The sequence below is a fragment of the Argiope bruennichi genome, chromosome 3, assembly GCF_947563725.1.
Source record: "Argiope bruennichi chromosome 3, qqArgBrue1.1, whole genome shotgun sequence".
In the NCBI taxonomy this organism is placed as follows: domain Eukaryota; kingdom Metazoa; phylum Arthropoda; class Arachnida; order Araneae; family Araneidae; genus Argiope; species Argiope bruennichi.
Window position 1 is genome coordinate 4,986,610 of NC_079153.1, and position 12,105 is coordinate 4,998,714.

General features: G+C 29.0%; 1 protein-coding gene across 2 annotated transcripts in view; it reads right to left on the bottom strand.

The window, feature by feature from the left end:
- LOC129963949 (conotoxin ar11a-like) overlaps window positions 1–12,105 on the bottom strand; it is a 65,262-nt gene that overhangs the window by 20,021 nt on the left and 33,136 nt on the right. The window contains exon 1 of one of the 2 annotated variants that reach the window (XM_056078570.1): window positions 2,520–2,611. The exons of the other annotated variant lie outside the window; for it this stretch is intronic. The gene's annotated coding sequence lies outside the window, so the exon portion shown is untranslated. Of the gene's footprint in view, window positions 1–2,519; window positions 2,612–12,105 lie in introns of those variants that run through there. 2 annotated transcript variants of the gene reach the window in all.

The following is a 12,105-nucleotide window of genomic DNA, read 5'->3' on the forward strand; positions in this document are numbered from 1 at the left end:
CCATACAAGTTTACTTTAAATTGAATTTGCGAAAAAAAAAAAAAAAAAATTTTTTTTTTTTTCTTTTTGCCGTCGAGTTGTTAAATCTATTTAACTATCATCCGCGCACTTCTGCCAGCGTTAAAGTTGCTTTCTTTAGGTATTTCCATCTTTGCCTTTATTATGCAAAGTATGTATCATAAAGTGATTTATACATACGATTTCTGTTGTAATTTGCAATTTCGTTTAATTTTTAATTCACAAATTTATTAATTTTTATTGCATCTTTTGAAAATGTGTCAACGAAGATTTCCTTGTAGCTTTGCAGTTTCTAAAAATTTAACTTTGTAATAATTCTTTTTTGTTTATCGTTGCTGCATCTAATCAGAAATCAAAATTCAAATATTGAAAATGCATTAAATATAAACACGTATTTAATATTAAAATATTATGGATATGAATACGTATCAGAAAATCTGATGTAACTATAACTATTTTCACAAAAATATAAATACAGCCAACAATTTTATATGCGCGTCGGCATTCTGGCGAATTCATGTTTCCTCTTTACTCGAGAATATTTTACTTGCTCGCTATCCGATTTTGTACAAAGCATTATATAACTGAAATCCTGTCGATACTGCTGCGTTCAGTGGTGGCGGGGCGGTCGGCTGAATATAAGAAGCATTATATAATTCCAATTTCAGATGTACAAGAAGGTTTTTGTCTACTGTTATAAATGGATAATGTATGTCTCTGCCTGAATGTCGGTATTCTATAGCACAGAACATTTGATTTAGAGGCTTCAAATTTTGCACGTATACTTTTAAAATTAGGAATGAACACCTCGGAAAGAATTGACATTTCAATTAAAAATTAAACGAGATTCCAGCATTTTCCATAATATATAAAAGTTGTCTCAAAGCCAATTTCAACAACGTTTTAAAATTTAAAAAGTTATTTTTTAGCTATACCAGCAATTTTTATATAATTTCTTTCTGAATTATAACAATTTTAAATTGTTTTTTGCACTATTTTTAAAAATAGATTTCATTGTTTCACTGGAATTTAAACCGTTGTCAGTGTTTCTATAAATAAGAAAGTGGAATTATAGCAGCGCAAAAATCATCCTTTTTGATAGTAGATTTGATAATGGAACCTCCTTATGGAGTTTCCAGTAGGAGCTTCACTTAACAAAATACAAATGTAAAGCATATAAAATATGTATCAATTTTTAAAAAATTCTTCTAACATCTAAAAATACTTTTGGGAGAATCATGAGCTCAAAGTTATACATAAGAGATTTAAGTAAAAATAAATACAATCAATATTTCTGGTGAAACAATTTATCACGTAGGGAGGGCTAATCAAATTCATACGAAGTTTATTAATCTGTAATGAAATGCTTTATATTGGGTCATGGTATGGCAACACTGTTTCGATAATTCAATAAATTAAGATTTAAAGCTGGCAAAGTTTTGATTTCATTTTAATTACGCATCTAATCCATTTATAATTTTTTTAAATAAATCTGTACACATATTGATTAATCACTAATATGCGTACTTTTGCATATACAATTATACACCTAAAATTAGGTGGATACTTTGAAAATGGCTAGCAGCATTATTCTATTTCTGTTCAAAACACATATTGGTACAGTTCTAGAGACGGTACCATTTGGCGATTTTCCGCCAAATTTTTCTCGCCAAGCCTCGTGGACGCTGTAATCTTCAGAATTTTATATCTCAATATTATGACGATTTTCAAGAGACGCTGGCGACTTTAAAACGCTGGATCTTTAAAGTTTGGCGCCAAATTTGACGGTACCCGTCCCTAGGATTTAGCCCACATATTTTTATAGAATTTTTTGGACAACATACTAACGCTCTTTAATTTTAAAGGGAATTCATATACATTTAAACCTTTCAGAGAAATCATTTTTGTCCTTTACTGCATTCAAATCTTACAGAATTGTTCAAAGGAAAATACACATTTTTTAAAATGAAAAATGAATACACGTATTTTTACAAAATTGGTAATTTTTTTCTGGGAATTCGAATTAATCGTTAATCTTTTGCAAATATCGAGGATCAAAGTTAAAACAAAATGTTGCAAAAGTGAATAATTTTACAGTTTATAACCTTTTTTTTTTAAAGAAATATAGAAATCTAATATAAAATTTCCAAAATTATAAAAAAAAATGAATTTGAAACCATAAGATAAAAGCAACATCTAATTTCAAACACAAAATTCAATAGCCGAGAAAATTAAAAATGGATTATAAAAGCATTTCATCGATTATATTGAAATACATTTTTAAATACATTTAAAAAAAGCAACAAATTTGATTCTTACTGCTTAAAAAAAAAAGGTATTAATTTTCTTTAAATACTAAGTTTTGTATTATATAATTCTTCGAATATTTTCTTTTAAAAATAGTAATCATTATAATTTTTGCAATTTAAAAATAATTCTTCGATTACATTTTATTCTTTATAAAACTTTGAAATTAACGAAAATTTAAAAATTGTACTTACTTAAAATTTAATCTAAAATTTTTTGTAGTTCGCAATATAAAATTTACTATAAGACAAAAATTTAAAAAGAAATCGACATTTATCTTCGTATGAATGTATTAAATGATTCAAATATTTTATATTTAAGATTTTCAAAATCTTTTTGTTGCCAGATTTTAAGGTATTGTAATTTAGTTTTGTTTACTTCGTTTCATTTGCCGCCTAAGTAACAAAGTGATTGAATACGGTGATTATGATTTTATTAGAATTCCACAATAAAGATACAACGACATGATACCACAGTTCTTAGCATTCATGTACTGAATCAGAATCAGAATTTATTTAAACTAAAACGTTTACTTAAAGAAAAGTTATTTTTTTAAATGAAAAACATAAATATATTTTCTGACTAAAAATATGAAACGAAAAATAATTTGGACAAGTCAAAACAAGTTGAAACTGAAATATTATTTTAAGTTAGTAAAAATTCAATTTGGCTTTCTTTATGTCTAATTAAAATTGAATTATGACAAAAATTAAATTTCATTAAGGTTATTTTTTGTGAATTGGGCACTTAAAATATATTTGTTAAAACTGAAATATTACTTTGAGAAAAAAAACACATGGAATTTGGCTCTTATTTATATTTAATTAAAATGAAATATTTTTAATAGATGAATCGGCAGCATATAAAAAGCGAAAAGAGAAGAATAGCTTTCAGCAACTCTGCGAATGAAATTTTAGCCTCTATATGAAATATTGTTAAATAAACGAGAAACGGAATGGAAAAAGGATTAATACAAAATAAGAATTTGTTATTTCACTTTGTATTTTAGAATTGGTGTCTTTATATATACATAAGAAAATCTAATCCATTTTGGGCCATTTTGAATGCATTTCATTTTTAAGGACTCCCTTTAGAGCTTAACATATATGTCTGTCTTTCTGATATTTTAAAACAGTATAATCATTTTCTGGCAATTAAATATTTCGTAAAATCTGCATGATCATTTTTTATAACAGCTTTTTTCAAATGCGAATTAATGTTAATTCTCTTATGTTCAACACATCCTGTAGTTGGCCCAATATACTGATATAAATATTGGTGAAAGAATTTAAAAATAAAATATGTATATTATGCATTGTGATTGAATTTTAGGAATTTTTTATCGAGTTCATTTTAGCAGATATTGTATAACTTTTCACCAGAACAGAATAGAAAACAACGATGCATCAAAATTAAAGATAGGCACATCCAGTTGTAAAAGTCTTGCATAAGTTTTATGATATCATATATGTTAACGGCAGGTGGAATCAAATAAGTGAGTGTTGTAGTTCCTTCAAATAATTAGAATGCTAATTCAGGTAAGTTTAACACAACTCTCGCTCTCTCTCTCAAAATATTTAGGCATTGAAAATGGGTGGAATTTATTTAACGCCGAAAAGATCGGAATGCTTTCAATTTTTTTATAAAATAAATAAAAATTATGTAATAATTCAGAAAAATAACTTGAATTACCTACAATTGATATCAAATTAATATAAGTTAAAACAATCTTCTCATTTTATCACATGAGAACATGATGGTTTGTTTGGGTCTTCTAACACCTCAAAATGCAAGGACAGAAAATTGGCGATTTATCGCTTTTAAGGTTATTAGAAAATGACAAAGAAAGTTGCCACATTTGGCGATTTATTGTCACCAAAAAGGCACAACTTGGCGTGAATGTCCGCGATACACCCGATTCTCCTGTCTGGCTAATAAAGGGCAGGGTCGTAAGAAGTAGAAAGGCTCGAAGAAGTAGCAAGGAGAAAATGCGATAAACGAGAAACAGGGAAAAAGTTGCCGCCTAAGTAGTAGTAAAGTAACAGGAAAAAAAAAGTTTTAGAGCTCAAGAATTTTCAGATGGGGGGGACCCATCATTTCCAACATATTGATGCATGCGTAATCTGATAGTCACGTGATTGTTTAAAACCGGTTTAAATTGATTTTTCACGAAAAAAATTCTGGCCACGAGGAAAAAAATTTTAGAATTCGATTGATTTTGAGATGGTCAAAAACCATCGCTTTTCTAAATGTTGGTGATTATGAAATATGAGTCATGTGAGAACATGATGTTTTTCTCTTGGACTGATACACGTGACTTAAAAAAACCATGATCTTTCAAGATAACTTGAAATTTCCAATAGAAGATTCAAGTTAAAAAAAATTGTTTTATTTTATTTGACAGCCAACTGGTTCTTCGGAGATATTGGTTGTATTTAATATCAATTAAATCATTTATATAATTTCATTTAAACGATTCCATCAAATTGTCAGACTTTAAAGCCGTATTATTTTAATAGTCTTTCATATATTCTACATTGTGTATATAAACTTTTTTTTAAATAGAGACCAGTTCTATGACATCATGACGTTACTATATTCGGTTACCGATGTTTTATATTAGCGATATTGCAACTTCATTTTATTATTTATCCTACAAAAAATATAGATATTCAACAGAAAAATTCTTTATCTTTCAATGGAAGGGAATCACCCAATCAGATATTTTATATGAAGCAATGTAAACGATTTGGGTTTCATGACAATGAAAAAATTGTTGTGAAATATGCTTAAAAATATGTTTATAAAATTTAAAGCATCTAAAAGGGCATCATGGGAAAGACGATTTTTTGGAGTTTAAAACGGTGTAAATATCAATTTTGTGTGGTAATATTTACGAAGTTGTCGGAAAATCTTCAAAATGTATCACATTTTTTAAAAATTACTTTCATTCAAAGAATCAAAATTTCAAAAGAATCGTTCAGAGGTGCTCATTTCCACTCTCCAAAGCACATTTGGGAACTCTAGATAAACGGTCTGGCCTGTAAAGAGTCAGCACTCACGCACGTATGCACACCCACACGTACATACACACACACGCTCTAGAGATTTATTGCCAAAAACTGGACACTTTTGTTGCAAGCTTTATGGAAACACTAATAAATAAGACAATTTAAGTATCTAAATTCATAAAACACTTTTATTACTGATTGTCGAATGGCAACAGTTAAATGTAAATAAATTGTTTCAATGAACATTTTTAAAGCTGTACTTAGTTCAACGCTTCATTTAACCAATTAAAGGAGCTGAAAATATTATTAAAACGTTAACGGTCACCAAAATAAACTGAAAATAACTGATTCAGAATGTCAATGTTCACCGTTCATCAAACTTTTAAATTTTTTATTAAAAATTTCATAAACTTTTATAAGCTGAATGCAAAGTAAAATTCCTTATTAGAAAATTACATTAATAGTTCATATTTTTTCCTTTTAATGCTTGATTTTAAACATATTTAATTTAAGTCTTTATATGCAATGTATATAATATATACATGATAAATGTCATTGGTTTTCCTAATTTGTAACTAAATTAGTACTAAATGGTCGGCAAATGTCTGAGTCGATGCTAAAGCAAAAGTTAGGGATTCGCACATCTGATTATGATTCAAGCTAAAGAGGCGGGGGAATTTTTAATTTCGTCCTTCATAATAAATTTCGCTGGACGATTATACTATAGATTATTATTTCAAAAAGAAATCAATTTGATGATCTGAACGATTAACTGACATACTTTGGTTATAAATAAAAGTTTAAGGAAAGGAAAAATAAAAAAGAATCCAAAACTTGCAAACCGTAAAAGCTGAGAGAGTTAATAAAATGATATATTATGAATTTATATTTTCTGTTTGTTGATATCAGGTATCCTGTGTTCTTCAAAACATTTTCACTATCAATAAGTTTTAAATCATGGGCCTCTTGAGATGAAGAGATTTGTCAAAACACACAGTGATTTAGAGTAACACAATGTAACAAAGTAACACAGTGGTTTAGAGCTCTCTTGCTTCAGCAGACAAATATGATGTGAGGACATAAACTATCTTCTGCAGATAGATCACAAAGGATCTTTGTCCTGTAACGCATACATAGTTTTTAGCATTGAATGATGCCCGATTAATAATTATTCTAGGAAAAAAAATCGTTGTTTGTTCATCAAAACCGAAATGTTCGAACTATCGTACCAAATGTGAAGTAACATATTATAACAATAATATGTTATAACATATAATAACATATTATACCCAAATGTGACAAACATATTATAGTATTTTCTTGAGCTATGAAATTATTTAGAGGGATCTTTATATCCTTTTACAATGTTACTCCGATAGAAATGAATGTACGGTGTCTTCATCCGAGCACCAAAGGCAATGACGTCGAAACCAAATATCGAAACAGAACAGTGCCCCTCGTACTTTTTCTTAAAAATTGCATTTCTTGTCTAATCTCCAGAAATTTTATGCTCGGAAACATTGAGATTGAAAGAAATTACATCAAAATAATAATATATAAACACATTGGAACTAATGTAATCTAGTCGTTTTCGGCAAGTTTCTAGTTCCCCTATTAAATGAATTGTAAGATTTTTGCAATGTTAACCAGTTTTAATTTAGAAACTGAAATGAGTTAATTTTTGGTACCATGAAAACTAATTGATGCAAGAAACCAAGAAGTGAAAATTGAGAAAAAATGACTGAAAATTTGGCACACAATATTATTTTTGAATGAAAGCTTAAAGCATAGGCAAAATGAAAATGTACCGAATGTTTTGCAACTAATAAAGTTAAATATTTTGATCCTTGTCTTTCTCTATTAAAATCCCTGAAGTAAAATGATTTTCTAAAATGATGCTTAATTAACAATTTTTATCATTCTGATGATAAAAGAATTTAAGTTAAACAGCCAAAATAGCACATTAATTAATTTTACATTATATATTTAAACGAACTAAAGCGCTTAGTTACATAACAAATTGATTGCTTTCAATGTTTTTATTTTGAAACCATGAAAAATTATCTATATCTATATCTATACTTATAAATAAAGCTCAATGTGTGTGTGTGTGTGTTGGCGCTCTACAGGCCAGGTCATTTGACTTACAGCTACCAAATTTGGTACATGTATACCTTAGAGGTCGGGAATGTGCACCTGGGGTTCCTTTTTTTGAATTTTTAATTAGAATTTTAATTATTAATTAAAAACTAACTTTTCCGCCAAAACAATCTTCCATTTTCCCCACCGCCAAATGAGTAAGGCTTCAGTTTTCTTTCCCAACAGTAATGAGGCTAGGATTAACATTTTTCGGCCGATTATTTCAAACGATTCTGTTTATTTTCTTAATGTTTGATGCATTTAAATTAATCATTGTTAATTAATCGATCTTTCAGATTCATTCTGAAGTACTTTTGAATTAAAATAACGCAGAATAAAGGAAATTAAAAATGTTTAATCTGCATAGCGTTACCCTAACTGGCGTAGAAAAATTCACGCATTTGCGTTACCGTAACTGGCATTGAAAATTCACGCATGCGCATTGTATTCTGATTGTTTACATCTAATTTCAACGAAAGTGAACTCGATTTAAATTATTTTTAGGTTAGTTGCATGATTTTGTAATTAAATTGCATTTATGTTATTTATTTATTTTTTTGTATATGCTTATAGTTTTAAGTACATCGTTTTTTAAGTAGATTTTTTAAACCTGTTTTCGACCGATTATTTTAAACGATTCATTTTATTTTCTTAGTGTTTGATGCATTTAAAATTAAACATTGTTCATTAATCGATCTGTTCATGATGAATCTGAGAAAATTTTGTTGACAAATTCTTGAGATATTACATAAATTAAGAAAGATATTCTTTAGAGCCCATAAAGTTTAAACGCTCCGTGACTCTGTTTTCGGTAATCATATTATAAAAAAATGCTTTGTTCCAGTAAAAAATATTATTATATTAATTGCAGATTCATCCTTTCCACTTTAATTTAAAGCATAAATTCTACAGGAGTTAACAGAAAATTAGTGAGATTCATATTACGTTATGAATGAAGGCCTTTATAATATTATGAGTGAATTATACGACTATCAAAATTTGAAGTTTTAAAATAGTTTGATGAAAAATCTATTAAAGTAGGAATTGCGTAAAATATTTAATTATTAAAATTTAAACCAACATTAAGATTCGCGAACCAGCTGGTCGCCAAAGGCGGCTAGTATTATAATAAAAGTTGCAACTAATTATATCTAGAAAATGAAAAACAATATTTCATAGCAACAATCGAAATTATTAATCTGCATCAAAAATAAATTGCATGCACTTTTTATAAGTCACCACATATAAATAATATATGTGTAAATATATAAAAATATGTAAGTATAAATGGCAATATATTCCAATACGGATCAATTTAAGAGTATCCTGAAAGCTATAGAGAGTACCATTACACCTAATAAAATAGTCTTTAAATGAAATTTGTATATTATTTTTGTATTTGAAAAGAGTTTTTCTTTTTAATAACCAATATTCGATATTCTCTGCATTAAAAATTTATTTTCAAAGAGAATGTAGTTTAATTTCCTATTTTTCCTAAGGATGTCCTCTTTTGTCAGAAAAGACGTCTATCGAAATTCGCCCTTGGTATACACCAGAAGAAAAACAGCAGCTGGTTCGCGGTCTGTAAAACGTAAGAGTTCATGATTTTTATCTCGCTCTGTCCTAATGATTACTTCAATTTATTCAGAATATGTAGTTTTGATTTCTCGTTTCCTTTTTCTTTTTCTTTTTACAGGTGGTTACAAAATAATGAAAACACCTGTGAAAAAAAATTGGCATTTAAAAATTCGCTTCGTAAGCATTAAAGTAAAACTTTAGCTACTTGTTTTCTTTAATGTAAAAAGTATATATTATGATAATATGAGTTAACTTTAGTAAAATTGCATTCGTCTTGGATTTTCGTCAACGGCATAAAATGTCAGACTTTGAAAGAGGTTAAATTGTTAACTAGGAGCCCGTCTAGCTACAGCAACTGTGATTGAAACATCCCAGGTTTTAAGCGTTTCTAGAAGCACGCTTAAATCTAAAGTCATGACAGCGAGCACAGAGGGCGGTAAGATAAGTTCTGCCAAATAAAATAGTGGAAGGTAGAAGATATTGAGTGAAACAGACCAAAGAATATTGAAGCGGATTGCAGTGTCTAAAAAGAAAACAGCTTTAGCCAAAGTGACAGCAGAACTCAATCAGCATCTGGATTCTCTAGTTTCAATAATTACAGTCAAGAGGCACCTTCAAAAACAGAACACTTTCGGCAGATCAATAAATCCCAAGTCACTTGTCACACATGTGAATACCAAACGTTGTTTATAAAAGTGCTGTAACCACAAAACTGGTTGATTGATAAGAGAAAGACGGTTATATGGTCAGATGAACCATCTTTCACATTATCCCCCACAACGTTTGGAGGATACCAGCACAAATCTAAGATTGTGATTGTCTCCTTCCATCTATCAGATAAAGAAATGGATATACCATGATATGAGAAACCGTTTCGTGGTTTTTTGCTGGTCCAATCGTAAGCCTGAAGCGAAGGATCGAAAGTATAGAAAGGTTTTAGCAGATTAGATCCAACCTATGATACGAAATGAAAATTGGCAGAAACGGTACAATGGTTGAAACTGGAGAACACGGTTGTTCTTCCCCAATAGAAAATGAACAATGAAACTGTATATTTAATGTTTTTTTGAAAGCAAAGGGTAGTGGAGGACTTGTGACTATCAATGGATTAGTAAGTGATCATGAGTTTACATGAAAATTGACAAAAAAAAAATTATAATTCGACGAAATAATTGACGATAAGGATAAAAAATAATAACGACAAAAATTGACGAAATAGGATTAGTGCTTAGAGTTGAGAAATGGGTTCTTTAGTTTTCCCAATTATTTTAAATATGTAAATTTATTTCGTTTTCATGAAATATAATCTCAAATTTAATCGGCAATGGAAAATGACAGAGATTAATTTCTATTAAAACTAAGCATTGTCCCTGTTTACAAAAAAGTTTCATTTGCAATCCGAAGATCATAGAATGCTTTTGACAGCCAAAACTCTTAATGATTAAAAAACGGGACCTGATTACAGATCTTGCTATAAAAAATAAATGTATTTCATGTATTTTTTTTTCACAAAATGCATTTTTATTTGTTATCATAATTCGCCTCTGATTTCTCCCGGGCCTTCATTAGGTTGATTATACTCAAGACATTCACTTACATTATTCCTTAGCGGAATGTTTTCATTAATAGCCGCGATTCGTTTTTCCATTTTTGTTTGTTTGTCAAAAAAAAGTTATTCTTTCATTGAAACTGGATGTCAGTGATTAAATATACATATTTTTTGGCAAACAGGGATATATAAGAAAAATGTGAATGTCAAAATGCCGCTTTTTATGATATGAATTGATTATAAATTCATTTTCTAAAAGTCTGAAAATTATTTATTTAAAACTGGATTTAAAATGAAATATGCTATTATTTTTTTACATTACAATAAAAAAAGGATTCATCAATGCATTTTAGGTATTTTTTTCATTCAAATGTACTAAATAGTCGAAAATTGTATCTGATATGCAGTTTGGGAAATATGAGTCGATTGTTACTACTTTATTCTGTTTGATATAAAGGATATACAAAAGTGCGAAAACGGAAGATAGAAAAAACATTTTGTTTAAAACATTGGTTAAGCACATTCTTTTTAAAGGGTTTAGTGTTTGCATAGATAATGTCAAGTATAAAAGTTGTTGCTAGTATCCTAAATCGAAGATTGTATAGTTTAAACAAGAAATAATTATATTTCTTCTAGTACGGAACTTTAACCCAAAATCAGAAGTACAAAATAAAGATTAAAAAAAGACGACTGTGAGAATCTGGCAATCGAAAAGCTCATTTTGAAAACTTTTATGTTTCATTTTTGATAAGAGAAATCATTTCATTGTGCGGCCATCGGGGTGGATCGTTTCTACGTGGAAAAATCTGAGCAGAAGATTTAGACGAATCTAAATGTTTCAGACTTCCGCTAGTTAAAAAAAAGTTATTTTCGAAACTCAGATTTAATAAATTTTTTGGAGGTCTGTCTGTCTGTCAAGATGATATTTCTAAAAAGATTTGAACTAGATGAATGAAATTTATCAAATGTTCTTAACACTGAGTTCTTAGATTTATATCAGATTTTAAGAGGAATCTTTTCATAGGAAGTCTATAGGCTTGAGAACAAGTGAACATGATAATGACAAAGCGTCAAATGTTAGATGAATAAAATTTGGTACACAATTGATCTTCTATTCGTTTGTACTTTCGCACGCCTGTACACACGATAACTTGAAAACGCAACTATTTAGATAAATGAAATTTGATACGTGAATTCTAAAATTGTAGTTCTATATAAAATACTAGTTTCAATCGACCAGTAAAGAAGTCGTCCAAAAATGCATATTCGGTTTTCAATCAGGTACGAAACACATATATACGGGACTCTTGGCACTCAGGATTTCACTTTAGTTCCCGCCAGTGCTGCCCGGTCATTTAGATTTTATCCGTGTGCCTCAGGGCGGGTCAGATTATTCAATGTATGATAAATGCGGGACTCTAAAAATAAAAATCTTACCATTCATTGCTCTCATTCTTTCGTTAAATGTAGATCATTTTTATTCTCGGGGGACATGGATGATAC